This window comes from Juglans microcarpa x Juglans regia, chromosome 1D, assembly GCF_004785595.1.
Source record: "Juglans microcarpa x Juglans regia isolate MS1-56 chromosome 1D, Jm3101_v1.0, whole genome shotgun sequence".
Classification (NCBI taxonomy): Eukaryota; Viridiplantae; Streptophyta; class Magnoliopsida; order Fagales; family Juglandaceae; genus Juglans; species Juglans microcarpa x Juglans regia.
Window position 1 is genome coordinate 12,741,902 of NC_054594.1, and position 15,934 is coordinate 12,757,835.

Here is a 15,934-nt window from a genome sequence, read left to right on the forward strand (position 1 = left end):
CAGGTGAGAAAGTATCAAAAAAATCTAAACCCTCTTGTTGAGTGTAACATTTTGCCACTAATCTTGTTTTGTGTCTTTCTATGGTGCCATCAGATTTATATTTGATCCTGAATACCCATTTACAACCAATTGTCTGTTTATTTTTAGGTAAAGTTACAAGCTCCCATGTTTTATTTAACTCTAAAGCATATAATTCACTTTTCATAGCTTGTTGCCATTCTGGAAAGTAGACAACTTGTTTATATGTGTTGGGTTCAGATGTAGTTGTTATTGAGGCAAGAAAAGCTCTATGAGAAGGTGATAATCTGCTGGCAAAAAGAAAAGGAGAAATAGGATTGAAGTTACCTTTGGTAGAACCATCATTAAAGGAAGTTGAATGGGCTGCATTTGAGGTAACTTGACTGCAATAGTAATCCTGCAGAAGAATAGATGGTTTTTGAACTCTAGTGGATTTTCTGAGTTGTGGTAGATTATTGGAAATAGTATTACTCTGAGATAGAGAAATATCTTGGCCAGTGTATGAATGAAGGTTATCATCATGGGAAGTTGATGATATAGATTGATTAGGAAGAGCAGTAGGATTAGTGGAAAAATAATTGTTGTTTTCTGATGGTGGGAATAAGAATGTATGACTTTGTGGATTAAGGTGTTTCTGTAAAAGGGAGAATATTTTCATGGAATGTGTCATTTCTGGAAATAAACACTTTATTAGTGTTTAGATCCATGACTTTGCAACCCTTTACATGAGAGGGGTACGTGAGGAATAAGCATTTGACAGCTCTAGGATCAAACTTATGTCTGTGATTTTGAAGTGTGGAGGCAAAACAAAGACAATCAAACACCTTTAAGTGGGATAGTTTTGGTGTTTTGTTGAAAAGCATTTCATAAGGGGTTTTATTATTAAGAAGAGGGGTAGGTATTCTGTTGATTATATGAGTTGCTATGAGAACACAGTCACTCCAAAAAGATAATGGAATATTTGATTGAAACATCAATGCTCTAGCTGTACTAAGTAAATATTGATGCTTTCTTTCAACTGTTCCATTTTGCTATGGGGTTTCTACACAGCTTTTTTGATGTAAAATCCCATTTTTACTATAAAAATTTGTGAGAAAAAAATCCAGGTCCATTATCTAACCTTATGGTTTTGACAGCAACATTAAATTGGGTTTTTATCATTATACAAAAAGATTTTAACAGAAATGGAACTTCAGATTTAGCTTTAAGCATGTAAACCCAAGTACATCATGAGAAATCATCAACAATTGTCAAGAAATATTTATAACCTGAATAAGAAATAGTAGCAAATGGACCCCATATGTCACAGTGCACCAAATAAAAAAAAAATTAGATTTTGTATGTGATACAGGGAAAGGCAATCTTCTTTGCTTTAACAAAGGACATATATCACATATATGTTAACAATCCATAGAGATAGAAGAGTCTTAAGTGTTTGAGGGAAGAAAGTCTAGAAAGAGATACATGGCCTAATCTATAATGTCATAAGTCTAAGGGTTTTGAGAAACAGCAGAAAATTGAACTGAATTGGATTTAGAAGTTGTGCAGGAAGGTATAAAATGATATAGTCTTTGTTTCTCAAATGCAATCCCAATCATCCTCCTCTGTGATTGGTCCTGCAAAAGACAATGAGTTCCAAAAAAAGATTAGACTGTTGTGTTAGCTTAGAAACAAATAAGAGATTAAAAGAGAATGAGGGTACACATAAGACATTTTGCAGGAAAAGATTATTGGAAATGCAAATTGTACCAATGTGTGTGGCTGGTATAATCTGTCCATTAGGTAGGTTTATAGATATATTGATTGGTTTAGGAGGAGAACAATAGAAATGTGGTGAACAGATCATGTGATCTGTTGCACTAGTCTCTAATATCCAAGAGTGATCTGGTATAACAGAAACATAATTGCAAGAAAATTTACCAGAAAACTGAGCAGAAGTAACAAGGTTACAGCTAGGGAATTCTCGATATTTGAAGAAGACTGAGAAAGTTGTGAAGAATTTGCAAGAGCTAAAATCTTATTAAATTCTTTAGAGGTTAAAGAAACCATGTGAGACTCGTCCTTATTTTGATCACAGACTTCATTGGTTGAAATGACAGCATGAGCAGCAAAATAGTTTCTCTTTCCTTTTGGTCCAATCCAGTCAGGAGGATATCCATGAAGTTGAAAGTATTTGTCAATAGTGTGTCCATTATACCCACAATGTGTACAATAAAGTAAAGATTTCTTGGCCTTTTCTTTTGAAAACTTGTATTGATTTGCTACTGAAGTAGGAAATTGCTTTACCATTAATGCATGAGTTTCAGTTGAGAATGAGTTGGTCAGTTGCCTTTGGCTCTCTTCTTGAAGTAGCAAAAAAAAAACCTTTGTCATAGTTGGTAATGGTATGGAAAGAAGCAATTGACTTCTAATAGATGCATAATATTCATTTAAAACAATAAGAAATTTCAAAACATAATCTGACTGCTGCCTTTGTAACAAAAAAGGAAATATGTCACATGTGCAACTTGACATTTTTCCCAAGTGTAAGTTGGGAAAGGACGAAAACTAACATATTCATCCCATAATGCTTTAAAGATACTAAAATACTTAGTAATGGATAAAGAACCTTAGTTTATAGAACTCAAAGATTTTTCAAGATGGAAAACTCTTGGTCCATCACTCCTTAGGTACCGTGTCTTCAATTCATTCCAAAGATACAACAAGTTATTTCGAATATCTTTTGAAATTGAGGTTATCAACCAAGAAAGTACCAAATTATTGGCCCTCATCCATGTTGTGTAAAGAACTGACTGAGAAAACTTTGGAGATCGAATGGAGCCATCAATGAATGTTACTTTATTCTTGACAGATAAAGCAATGATGATCGAGCGGCTCCATGCAACATAGTTATCACCACTGAAAATTTCTTAGAGAAGAAGGGCACCAGGGTTATCGCTCGTATGCAAATAATATGAACTTGATGAATTTTCTGATGGATTATTTTGTGGAATGGGAGGACTTTGGCAGTCTGATGGATTAGTTTGTGGTATTGAGTTGACAGAGTCTGTGGAACTGATAAAGGCCATTTCAAGAAAAGCAAGAAGAGTAGAAAATCGAAAGAATCAACAGAAGAATCACTACAAAATAAAATCAATGTAGTGCAGAAAAACTTGAAGAAGTAACAAGAACGAATCAATTTCCAATAGAGAAGAGTTGCGGAATTTTACTAATATGATACCATGTCAAAAGTTTCATAAACTGGAAAATGGAAACTGTCATACGTATTAATGTAGACTATCTAAAATGAAAAATATTGAATGAATCAAGTGAATTGATCATTTGAGTTTACATCTATTTATACTAAAAATAGAAAATAACTAACTAATGTATATTGTCTACTTTAGCCTTCTAACTAATGTCTATTGTCTCCTTTAACCCTCTAACTAATTGCTTTTAAGTGGAAATTAAAAACAAACTAAGAAGGAAATAAATCAATTTGTTGTTTATTGGAAATCTATAGAAAAATTAGCATGTAAATGGCGGAAATGCAAGAATCACGGGCCGGAGAGAAAGTCAAGCGTGTTGCCAAATTTATTGCTTTTATTGCCTTGCCACTTTATTCTAACTTGTGTCCTTCGTCAAAGTCACTCTAATATATAGTTGGTTTGGATACGGATATCAAAATCTTTTTAACTCATTTTATTTTATATCATCTAATTATTATAATTTTTTTAAATTACTAAATAAAATATAATAAATAATTCAAAATTTTCAAATTCTAAAATAAAAATTATATTAAAAAATTATATTTTAACAATATTTTATTTAATTTTCAACTGCATCTCATATCAACTCAACTCAATGTGTAACAATTAGGCCTATTGGATTCTTTTCTTTTCCCTCTTGCCTCCCCCAACCCCAATAAAATTCCCCATTTTTTCCCTATCTTTTTTTTTAACGCAGCCTCAACACTGAGTAACCTCCTCTACCCCCACGACGTCTTTTGAGTTGAGCATCATCTTTCCTCATGCATTTTATCTTTTCGACGTTTTTTCACTTTCAGTTTCTGCACTTTAGAAAATTCCTCAACCTAAATCTTCATTATCTCCACGTCTAGGCAGTTTGAACTTCCTTTCCATTTTTTTTAGTTCTCTTCTTTATTTCGTTTTTGTCCATCACAGGGCTTGCTCAATGGCAAGACCACTTAGGCCATTGCCTAAGGTCCCCACTTTATACAAGGACTCCAAAAATAAAAATGAGTTATTTTTTTTAAAATGTTTTAAAAAAATAAAAATAAAACTATTTTATTAAATAAAATTTTAAATAATGTTTATATTTTTTAATGTGTCCAAGGCCTCATAATACTAAATCTAATATTTAATACAATGAAGTATTTATATTTTAAATAATTTTTTTAAGATCTTACTAAATTGAGGTATAAAATTTACATTGAGGTCTCATTTTATGTTGTTATATTAAATATAAATTCAAAAAAAATTCATTTAAATAAAATATTATTTTATTAAAAATTTTGAAAATTACTCTATATAATAATTTATATTTTTACAAATAGATTACTTAAATTTTGTCGCCTCAGTTTGTATTTAACCGCCCCTGGTCCATCACTCAGGTCTCACCCTCTCTACTTTTTATTCTCTTCTACTTGCGGTGCATTTCTATTTCCAGCCTCACAAATTCTCTCCATCCATGTCTCTCATACTCTCGGTTCTCTCTCTCAGAGTCTCTCTCGTTCACTGCAAACCTCCTTGCAATCACCGTAGCCAGGGCCATCACTCACTTCCGCGGCATCGCCCACCATCCCGCACGGCCACCATCACGCCAACGGCCTGGCTTTCACAGATGAACCAACGAGCCATTGCTCATGCTCTCAACCCCACAACCACGGGAAAGCAACCACCACCACCGTAGCCTCCACACAGTCACCGTGCCCTGTAACGCCGCTACACCCGTGCACCCCCATCGTAGCGCCACCACCTCCATCTCAGCCGTAACAGAAAGGTTTTTGTTTTTACGTTGAGAACTCTTGCCGCTGCGTGTAGTTTGGAGACCCACTTTCAGAGGCTCCAGCCACCACGTCGCAAACCCCTTCAGCCACTCAGCCTCGGTACAACCAAGAACTCCTCCACCACGCTGCCCTAGCACCGCCCAAAACCAACACGCAAGCCCCTTACACCACCACCGAAAGCCCCTGTTTTACAAACTAAAAACAGAGCAAAAACCAGCCCTTGTTTCACCGTTCAGACCGCCAACCGCTGCGGGTTAGCCACTGCCGTCGTCGGTTATGCACCGCCCAACCTCAAGGTGCCTCTCGGATTCCTCACTGTCCCACCTCCATTTCCGACCAACAGCACCGTAAGCTTCCATCTCCCTCTCGCTCTCTCTCTCCGTTCTCTCTCTCTCTCTCGCCCATCTCTTTCTCTCTTTCAGTACGCCACCGTCGGGACAGCCACTGCCCACCGCAACCCAGCTCCGCCGCGACCTCCTTGCCTCACGGTGAGTCGTCTTCCCTCTCTTGCGAGTTTCGGAAATAGATGGGTGCTTCTGAGTAATGCAGTTACGTAAAGTTAGAGGGTAGAGGGAGATTATAGGTTCATAAGATTACTATTTTACTCGTAAGCCAGAACGTATATTTCTCAGCTTGTGTTTTACAAAAGCTTTTGTCATTGGACTTGGTCTTTAATTGAAGTTGAATTTTGAGACCCTTTTTTTTTTTAAGTGATATTGAGAATTTTAAGAAATGATGGTAACTTAGGGTTAGGAGAATTTTAGGTTGTTAAGGAATTAAAATAGATTAATTTAGTTTTCCAGATTAATTATTGAAATATGTGTTCGATTGAAAATTTACGCGAGTTGCATGATTATTTTTATAGGTGACCAATAATTTCTGTTCGGCATTATTGAGGAAAAATTTATGAAACGTTAAGAATTTCAGGTAAGTAGGATTCCTATGTTAGATTTGCATAAAAATAAAAAATGAATTGAGATTGGTGTGTAAAATGTGCATGTTATGTTTTTAAAAGAAAATATGAAAAAACAATCTCAATATATATTTTACATTCACTCATGAAATATGTATGAAAGAAAAAATAAATGATTTTGACATGAATAGTGTGCCTAAATCAGAAAGATAGGCACTCTTTATAAAAAAAGCCTCTTGTTAGATAATCTCCAAATAAGTTTTTCCTTAGCATTTCTTGAACCGATAGGAATACTACAAATTAGTCTTGCTTCATCTTGATTAAATACCTCATCAGTCAACTCTTGCTTCCATACCTATCTCTCTTCATCTATGAGAGCAGAAATTGTGGCCTCAAAACCAATCTTAGGCACAGTCTGGACTGGAAAAGTATAAGGACTTTGTAGTCATTTACCTTACCAAACCTTAATACTTTTCCTATTTCCTACTCTTCAAACCATACCTCTCTTAATAAGGTCCAAAACTGACCATAAACCACTCCAAATTTGGGAAGGATAAATCCCCAATTTATCATCAACAAGCTGACCATCCTTAAAATATTTAGCTTTATAAATTTGAGCTACTAATGATGAAGGGTCCTTAATGATCCTCCAAACCTGTTTATCAAGCATAGCTTTATTAAAACAATGGAGGTCATGAAAAACTAACCCACCATTAGTTTTAGAATCACCAAGTCTAGTCCAGCTTCTCTAATGAATTCCTCTTCCTTTTTTTTTGGGACTCCACCAAAATTTAGCAAGCATAGATTCAATCCCCTTTAACAATATCCCAGGAAGTCTAAAAACACTCATTGTATAGGCAGGAACCGCTTACAAAACACTTTTAATTAAGATCTCCTTACCTGCTGCACATGAATAAAAGAATTTATAAATATCAAGTGGAAGTTATGCATGTGATTAGGGGTGTAACCGGTACGGTTTGGTCCCGTTTTGGATAAAATTTAAGACCGAACCAGTATGCACCGATTTTGCATTTCCAAGAACCGATTCCGTATCGGTTACCCCCCTAAACCGGTACTTCCGGTTTTACCAGTTTCGGTCCGGTTCAGTTCAGTTTTCCAGTTTTAATATACTATATACTATATTATATATATAATAATATATTATAGTATATAATACTATAGTGATAATATATTGTAGTATATTATAATATATAGTGATATAGTATTAGTATAACTATTAATATGCACTATATAGTATTGGTATAACTATTAATACAATAGACCATAGTGATATAAGATTTTAAAATTTAATATTATATTAATTAGTAATTTATCATATAACACAAAATTATTTTATATATAATTACATATTATATATAAAAATTATATACAATATAAAAAATTATAATATGTATATAAACCGGTCCGGTTCAGTCTGATTCGGTTTTAGAAAAAAGAAAAACCGGAACTGGATTGATTTTGACCGGTTTTAAGAAAAATAAATCTGATACTGGACCGAACCAAACTCGGTACTGGACCAAATCCACCGGTTTAGTTTACCGGTTCACCGATTTTTTTTTATACCCCTACATATGATAAACTCAATTGTTATTAATATATATATATATATAAATATATATATATATATATATTATTGGAACTAATATGATGCACAAACTTAATTTCACTTAGGCCCCGCCTATAATTTGTGAAATATGGGGCACAAAGAAAGCCCATGAATCAAAACATTCAAATTGAAGAGAGAAAAAAAATCGGATACCGGGTTTAAGGTACCCGGATCGGGTGTACTCAGGTTTTGCAATCCGTGTTCTAGCCCAGATTTGTTCCAAACCGAAACCCAGAACCGGAATTCAGTTTCCCGGGTTTCGGACAGGGCCGGAATAAACCCGGCCTGGATGAACAATCCTAAATCCAGATATATATAGACACCTTAGGCCTAGTTTGGTTTGATAGATGATCTCATCTCATATAATTATTACAATTTTTTTAAACTCTTACATAAAATATAATAAATAATTTAATATTTTCAAATTTTAAAATAAAAATAATATTTTATTTAATTATTATCTTATCTCTTCTCATATCATTCATATAACCAAATGAGACAGTAATCTAAATATTATAATCCGATTTCTAATCCGCCCATCCCTTAGGCTTATTTTATGGGCTTTTTGTTAGTCTTTAAATATATCTTTTTTTTTCGATTTTTATTTTATAAGCTTTTATGTTGGTTAAAACTAAAAGAACAAAATTACAAATTATAGATAGGTTGGCCACCTAGTGATGGCCTTGTTCATTGGTAGCCGTTACGTGACCATCTGGCACCACGGGCGACATTAAATTCTTTTTCTTTATTTTTGTTTTTTAAAAATTTAAAAGTCAAATTTTTATTATAAAATATATTTTTAAAATTTTTAAAAATATTATAAAAAATTTACTTTCCACATAGCAATCATTAATTAATATGCATGGTTTTTGTTAAAGTTGATTGACAGAAAAAAAGTTGGAAGCCTATTTCTAATAGAGAAAATTTTACATATTACACCTTTTATTATCATCTACTTTTAAACTTATCTTTTTAAAAAAGTTAAAAAATTATATTAAAGTTTATAAAAAGCACCACAATTACAAAGTAATATAAAAGTGAGCTAGTGATCTAATATATATATATAATATTATTCTTCTAATAAATGCATACCGCATACGGTTATTGCTAAGAAAATTGGGAAATGACAAGTCTCACCCTAGTTTTGTCCTCTCATTTTAACACTAGTATATTTTACTTTTTTTTTTAAATATTATTCTTAATAATTAAGAAAGTGGCTATTAGTGAATTTGTATATTTTTTAAACATTTAAATATGTTTAAAAATATTTGAAAGAAGAAAAAAATACAATTGCAGTAGTTATAATTTTGAGGGAGCAAAATGATGAACTGAGTAACAGTATCTAAAAGAGAGTAATTCTACATACAATGGTAAAGTGCATAAACGTCCCGTAATCGTTTTGAAAAAGAGTGGAGTCTACTATTAAAAAATTAATTTTTTTCATGTTGGTCTCATATTTTATTCACTTTTTTCAAAACGATTACGCAGCGGTTGCACAATTTACGATTGCAAATATCTTTTCTCTCTAAAAAAAATCTTACAATTACCTAGATCAAAATAGCCACAACGCAAAGCTGCGTTTCTCACTATAAACGAAGCATGAGCAAGGAGATGGAGGAGTATCGTATTCAAAGGAGACTCTTGATTGTTGGGTTGTATGTGCCATGTGGAGCCTAGTTTGTGAGCAGAAAATCGAGAAACAAAGAGTTTGTTCGATTGTCACTTGACATAGTGCTCAACCGAAACTCAACCCTTGAGTTTGCTCGTGGTGTGCTTGACAGTGGGTTCGAGCGAAACTCAACCGGTGAGTTCGCTCGAGTCTCACACGACAGTGAGCTCGAGCGAGACGCAAATCCTAGTATTCGCTCGACACGCCGCTCGAGTCAATGTTGATTGGTTGTTCGCTTGAGACGCGCTCGACACGCCACTCAAGTGAATGACCCAATTTTTGCAGGATTAGGGTTTCTAGTACCGTTTCTATTTATATGTCATATTTTGACTTTATTGTGTACAATTTTCAATGAGAACAAAAGATGCAAAGTATCAGTGCATATTGTGAGAGAGAAAAAGTCATAGAGAGTGTGAGTTGAAACTGAATGATTATAATATCCTTTGAATTAATAAAATTTATGTAGCTCTATAGATGTAGGCTCTGAGACGGGAATTATTAAACCTTTTAAAACTTTTTCATTTCCTTTCCAGGATATAAAAGATTTTATGTTTAAAATTAAAACATGATTTATATATTAAAAGAGAGTTTACAATGGAAATCATTAAATTAAATTAAAAAGTCATTTTACAAAAATTTACTTTCATATATTACATAAAACATGACTAGGTTTCTGTTACTGATACTTCTTCCTCATTTTGTTCCTAGGAGGGGGTGAGACATACATAAAAACAAAATGAGCCAAATACTAAATAAGCATTACTTCATATTGTAAAAATATACTAATATAGGTTTTCATTCATGCATTCATCATTCATCTACATACTTTACATAAAACATTTATTTCCTTTGAAAACATTACAAGGTGAGGTTTTTCTTTAAAAAGGTTTTTATTTCTCGTAAATCATTTCCCACACCTCGTACATTCCTTCATAAAGAACTAAATGATTACATAACATTTAATTTAACTATTATCATTTTTCCTTTGGCCAGTACACACTGTTACATCCGTGTGTTGGGGTTAGCGGTCTTCTAAACTCAGATTCCGCCCGTGGCCACATGTTGGAAATCCCTTTTAGTCAGGAGGTAGCACTGGGTGCACTACCAGTACTACTTACCCAGCATTGCAATCTGTCCAGTCTATTGGTACCATCATTCATTCATTCAGTTATGGTTATTATGTAACTCTATACATTAAAACATTCATTCATGTCATTTCCTTTCAGTCATTCATTCCTTTCAGTCATTTCCTTTTTATTCATTTCATTCATGAGTCCATTTCATTTCATAAACATCACTTCAAAAGATAAACATACACATCATCAACAAACATCATTTCATAACATCCTTTAAACATCTTTTCATAGTACCATTTAAACTTCATTTCAAACCTCATTTAAACATAATTTCAAAGCTTCATTTAAACATCATTTCATCGCGTAATTTAAAGTCATTTGTTAGCATCAATCATAAATCTCAACAATTCATTTCATGAAAAATAAAGACAATAACTACTACATATAGCATCCATCTTGCGTGCATACAACTATTCTTGAGGTGCCTAAATAGGAGCTGCCAAAGAAGGTCATTACATACTTATGCATTTAAACATTAATATTTAGCATACTTTAATCAAACATTATTTCATTTCATAATGTATTATAAAGAGAAACATTTATTTTTTCATTTTCATATCATTAGAAAACTCTAAGAGTTTGAACATAATACTTACCTAGACTCCATGCTATTTTATTTCATGCAATCCATTCATGTGCGTGTCAGATGACAACCTACATGCATTTACAACTTAATGCCATTCTTTTTTCAAGTGCATATGTAACTTAAACTTAGAACTTATATAATAATACCATTTACTTAAACTTCATTCACTTAGACATACTCTATTATTCAAGTCCATCCTCCATACTTTCCTTTACACATTTTTCGTAAATCTCAAGATCGTAGCTTGTGACCCACTTGAGGTCACATTTGCAACACATAGCCTTCTACTTCATTTTCTTATCTTTTAAAGTGAACTTGATTCATTTTAAAGGTTAAGATACACTATCACCTTCATCACGCTCTACCTATCAAACCATCCATTCTGATGCATAACTTGAACCGTTATACAACTCGACCCTAGTCAATATATACATCTCTTCCTCCATTCATGCATAATTTAACCAACACTTCATCATAATCCAAACCAAGCACAATACACAACTTTAAGCCAAATCCGAGGCTTAAATATCGTGTATACATGCTTAAGACAAGCTATCCATTACATATGATAAATTTATCAGGTACATGCTTCCAACCAATTCACATATGTACTCTACCCTTTTATCACCTAAGATCAACATATAGTTCACTAAAACGCCCGCTTGTGTAAATAAGCTTCATACACATTGACGCTAACATCCAACTCAAACCTAACCAACATAACACTTCACACAACACGTTTAACTACATAGCTTAGCTCGACACTTCACACGACATACACAACATTCAACCACATCACCAACTACACAACATACAATCACTTCAAACAATTCACAACCACTTCCAAATTGCACATTAATCCCATCACTTCACAAAGCACAACCACATCAAAAACTTCACATTAATCCCATCAGTTCACATGCACAGGGTGACGAGGTAAAATACACTAGACCCAAGATAGTTTTTAAGGCCCAGGCCATTAAGAGGACCATCACTAGAAGACAAAATATAAGAGAATGAGAGGGGACAAGAAGGGACTAGGGGGGAGGGTGTCAAAAGGCGTGGAGGTGTCAGGAGAAAGTGGGAAAGGGAAAGGGGGTCAGACATGCAAAGCAGCCATCCCTCACCACTATCGAGGGGCACGCAAGCAGAAGGTCAGATAAAAGGGACATGGAGCCTAAGGTTTGGGGGACTCTGGGACGACTTCTGACTTTTGGGTTCTTCTTCGAATTCTTCTTCAACCTGAGAGCTCCAGAGAGAACTTTTTCTCAAGCAAATAGATCTACAACTCTCATTGTATAGTGAGAAATGAGAGGCTATGAGAGACTGTAAACAAGTTTATTATAGTGAAATCTCCCCTCCCCAAGCTCTAGTGGATGTAGGCCTAGTGCAGAACCACATAAATCTGTGTGTTCATCTCTTCTTATTTTCTCTATATTTAAATATTGTTCACCGCCATGAATGTAGGCATTGACATCGTACAACTGCACCGGACCACTACCGAGGCTCCGTATCTCATCGATCGAGGCTCAGTTCGAAAGACCTGAGCTGCTGGAATCTGGCCCAAATGCGTGCGAAACACGACTTTAAAAGTGGTGCCGTCTGTAGAATCGTTATAGATCTTACGTGAACTTCGTTTGCTTGCGACAACCCATTTCAGACAACTCAGAAGAGACATAGAGGAAGCCATGGAGGCAAGGCTGAAAACCATTGGAGGAATGGGTGACGAAGCTGGTTAACAAGGTGCAAATACTTCGCAAAGAAAATGAGGAGCTCAGAAAGCCTCAATGAGTGCAGGACAAGGAAGTAGAGCCCAACGATAATGAGCATATGAAAAGTAGTGTAAAAACGTGGGATCGAAATTGTTCTTGCACTAGAAGCAGAAGAAGGACGATTTCTTTGCACGCTAAATAATATCCGAAGGAGTAGATGAAAGTTTTTCAGATAAGTATCTTGAACCTGTGCAATTTTCTTTTTATGAAAAGCATTACTGTAAGAAGGGGGTGAGTGAACTTTTCCTCGCCAAGGTTTTCAAAAGTGCACTACACTTGAATATTTTTTATATACACCTAATGTGTAGGGCCAGGGTCTCATACTCCCTGGCCACTTGAACTTAAATGTACACTGGGCACATACACATGCACAATGGGCAGACACTGTGCAATGGGTGTATCACGTCTTGACTGTGCATGGCATGCACAGTACAAGTGCACACGACAGCTCAATGAGGAGCTCACGGCAGCCTGTCTTGAGCTCGTAGGACAAGCCGGCAGCCACCGTTAGGTCCGCCGGTGCCCTCTATCCTCTACAGTGGGGCACCCTACACCGGCAGCTAACAAGCGGGCTCCATGACCTTGCAAGGATGCGGATAGCTGGAAGTGTCATGAAGCTGCCATGGCGCGGAGCAGGAGTGGCCATAACAACTCAGTGGCACCGGCGGTCACGTAGGTGACCGCCATCACTGTTTGTCCCCGTGGGGATGGTCTACTATAGCCCTTCATGGCGGGGACCTCATTGTGCAGTCCCCATGCCCGAGACCCCAAGTGGTTGATTTTCTTCTAGGCCTAGCCTCATCGTGGCATGGTGGGGATGCCGACGGCCACCTTGTGGACCATCGGCATTTTCTGTCCCCACTTGAACGCCATCTCCGCAGCAAGTGGAGGTACTCAACGGCCATACACTACGGTCAAGAGCTACGTGGCCTCTGCTCCTCGGCCAACTCACAGCTGAGGTCCACCACTCATCGGCCATGCACTGCGGTCAAGAACTCCACGACCTTCTCTCCTTGGCCATGTGCACCACGGCCAATGGACCTCCTCCTCAACCATGTGCACCACGATTAGTGGCCACAAACACTAGACTTCACGACAATCCAGCAGCAAGCATGACTCCATGGCCTCCTCTCCTCGTCCATATGCGCCCCGGGGAAGAACTCATTGGTCAAAGACATCCAGACTCCACGACAAGTGTGTTTGTCGCCAACAACTCATCGGCCAAAGACATCCAGACTCCACAACTAGTGCACTTATCACCAACAACTCATCAACCGCCTACTCCTCATTTGCTCCTCATTTGCAACCATGGGTTCCAAAAAAAAAAAAGAAAGAAAGAAAGAAAGAAATGGAAGTCAAAATAGAAATGAGGAGCAAGAGAGAAGAAATGACAGACAACAGCGAGCAAACAAAAAAAGAGAGAAAGAAATGGAAAGGGGAATAAAATTGAGGAGCAAGGAAGAGAAGAAATGACAAACAATAAAATCAGTCGTAGCAGCTGAACGCTCCGGCTTGTCCCCCTCAAAACTTATATGAACTTCATTTTACTAACATAATTATTTCTTGTGGAATGAAACACCAGTTGTATGACCTGACACGGTATCTCCAATTAGCGTAACCTACAATGAAAAAATATCGTCAATTCAATGCCTACCTTTCCTGCGATGTCAACGGGCAGGAGTGAGTCCAGTGCAAACTGTCTGAACAACATACCTCCGACAGGACCAAATGGGAGAACTGGGTTAAAGGTCATTCTACCCTTCTCGCGATGGAGAGTGGGTCCTGCCCCTCTGGCGGTCTGAACAACTTACCTCGACCCCTATCGCGGCGAAGAGCGGACCAGGTATATCGTAATCCGAACTTACCTTCCTTGCAAGATTCAACAAGTGGGAGCGGGTCCAGTTGTAATGTCCGAACAACATACCTCTCGAGAGACCAAAGGGGAGAACTAGGCTGAAGCCCATTCTAACCCTCTCGCAGTGGAGAGAGGGTCCTAGCCTCCCGGCGGCCCGAACAACTTACCCCAACTTTCGTGGCAACGAAGAGTGGAATCAGCGCCAGCCTAACCTAAACTTACCGTTCCCTGCGATGTCAACGGTCGGGAGCGGGTCTAGTTGCAAACTGCCCGAACAACATACCTCCCGCGGGACCAAAAGGGAGAATTGGGCTGAAGGTCGTTCTACCCCTCCCGCGATAGAGAGCGGATCCCACCCCCTCTGCTGCCAAAACAACTTACCCCAACCCCCATCACGGTGAAAGAGAGGACCAGCCACATCGCTGTCTGAATTACCTCCCCACGGGATAACAGAGGGAAATGTAGGCCGAAAGGTTGCCTTATCCCTCTTGCGGTGGAGTGCGGGTCAGACTTCGGCTACCTGAAGACGGAATCTCCATCAGCAACTTACCCTTCCATGCCATGTCAACAGGCGGGAGCGGGTCCAGTCGCAAACTACTTGTACAACGTATCTCCCGCGGGATCAATGGGGAGAACAGGCCTAAGGTCGTTCTACCACTCCCGCGATGGAGAGCAAGTCCTGCCCTCCTGGCAGTCCGAACAACTTACCCTAACCCCCATCGTAATGAAGAAGCGGACTAACCACATCACTATCTGGATTACTTTCCCCGTAGGATAATAGAGGGAAAGGTAGGCCTAAAGGTTGCCTTATGCCTCCTACGGCAGAGTACGGGCTAGCCCTCGGCTACATGAAGAACGGAATCTCTCTCAAAAGAATCTCCATCAGCAACATACCTCCCCACGAGATAACAGATGGAAATGTAGGCTTAAAGGTTGCCTTATCGCTCCTACGACGGAGTGCAGGTCAGGTTTCGGCTACCCTAAGAATGGAATCTCAATCAGCAACGTACCTCCCAACGGGATAACAGAGGGAAATGTAGGCCTAAAGATTGCTTTATCTCTCCTGCGGCGGAGTGCGGGTCAGCCTTTGGCTACCGAAAGAATGGAATCTACATCAATGAAATCTCCATCAATAACTTACCTCCCCACAGGGTAAAAAGGGAAAGGTAGGCCTAAAAGGTTTCCTTATCCCTCTCTGGGAGGAGTGCGGGTCGGCTCTTGGCCACTCGAAGATAGAATCCCCACCAACAGACTCTATATTAGCGAAATCTCCATCAGTAACTCATCTCCCCGCGTGGCAAAATGTGAAAGGCAGGCTTAAAAGGTTGCCTTGATTTTTTCATGGACGAG

General features: G+C 37.5%; 1 long non-coding RNA gene across 1 annotated transcript; it reads left to right on the forward strand.

The window, feature by feature from the left end:
* The first annotated feature begins 14,530 nt into the window (after positions 1–14,530).
* On the forward strand, positions 14,531–15,570 carry LOC121250725. The gene is made up of 3 exons (XR_005937844.1): positions 14,531–14,572; positions 14,999–15,057; positions 15,517–15,570. It is a non-coding gene; the product is annotated as an uncharacterized LOC121250725 (long non-coding RNA).
* Positions 15,571–15,934: the final 364 nt, after the last annotated feature.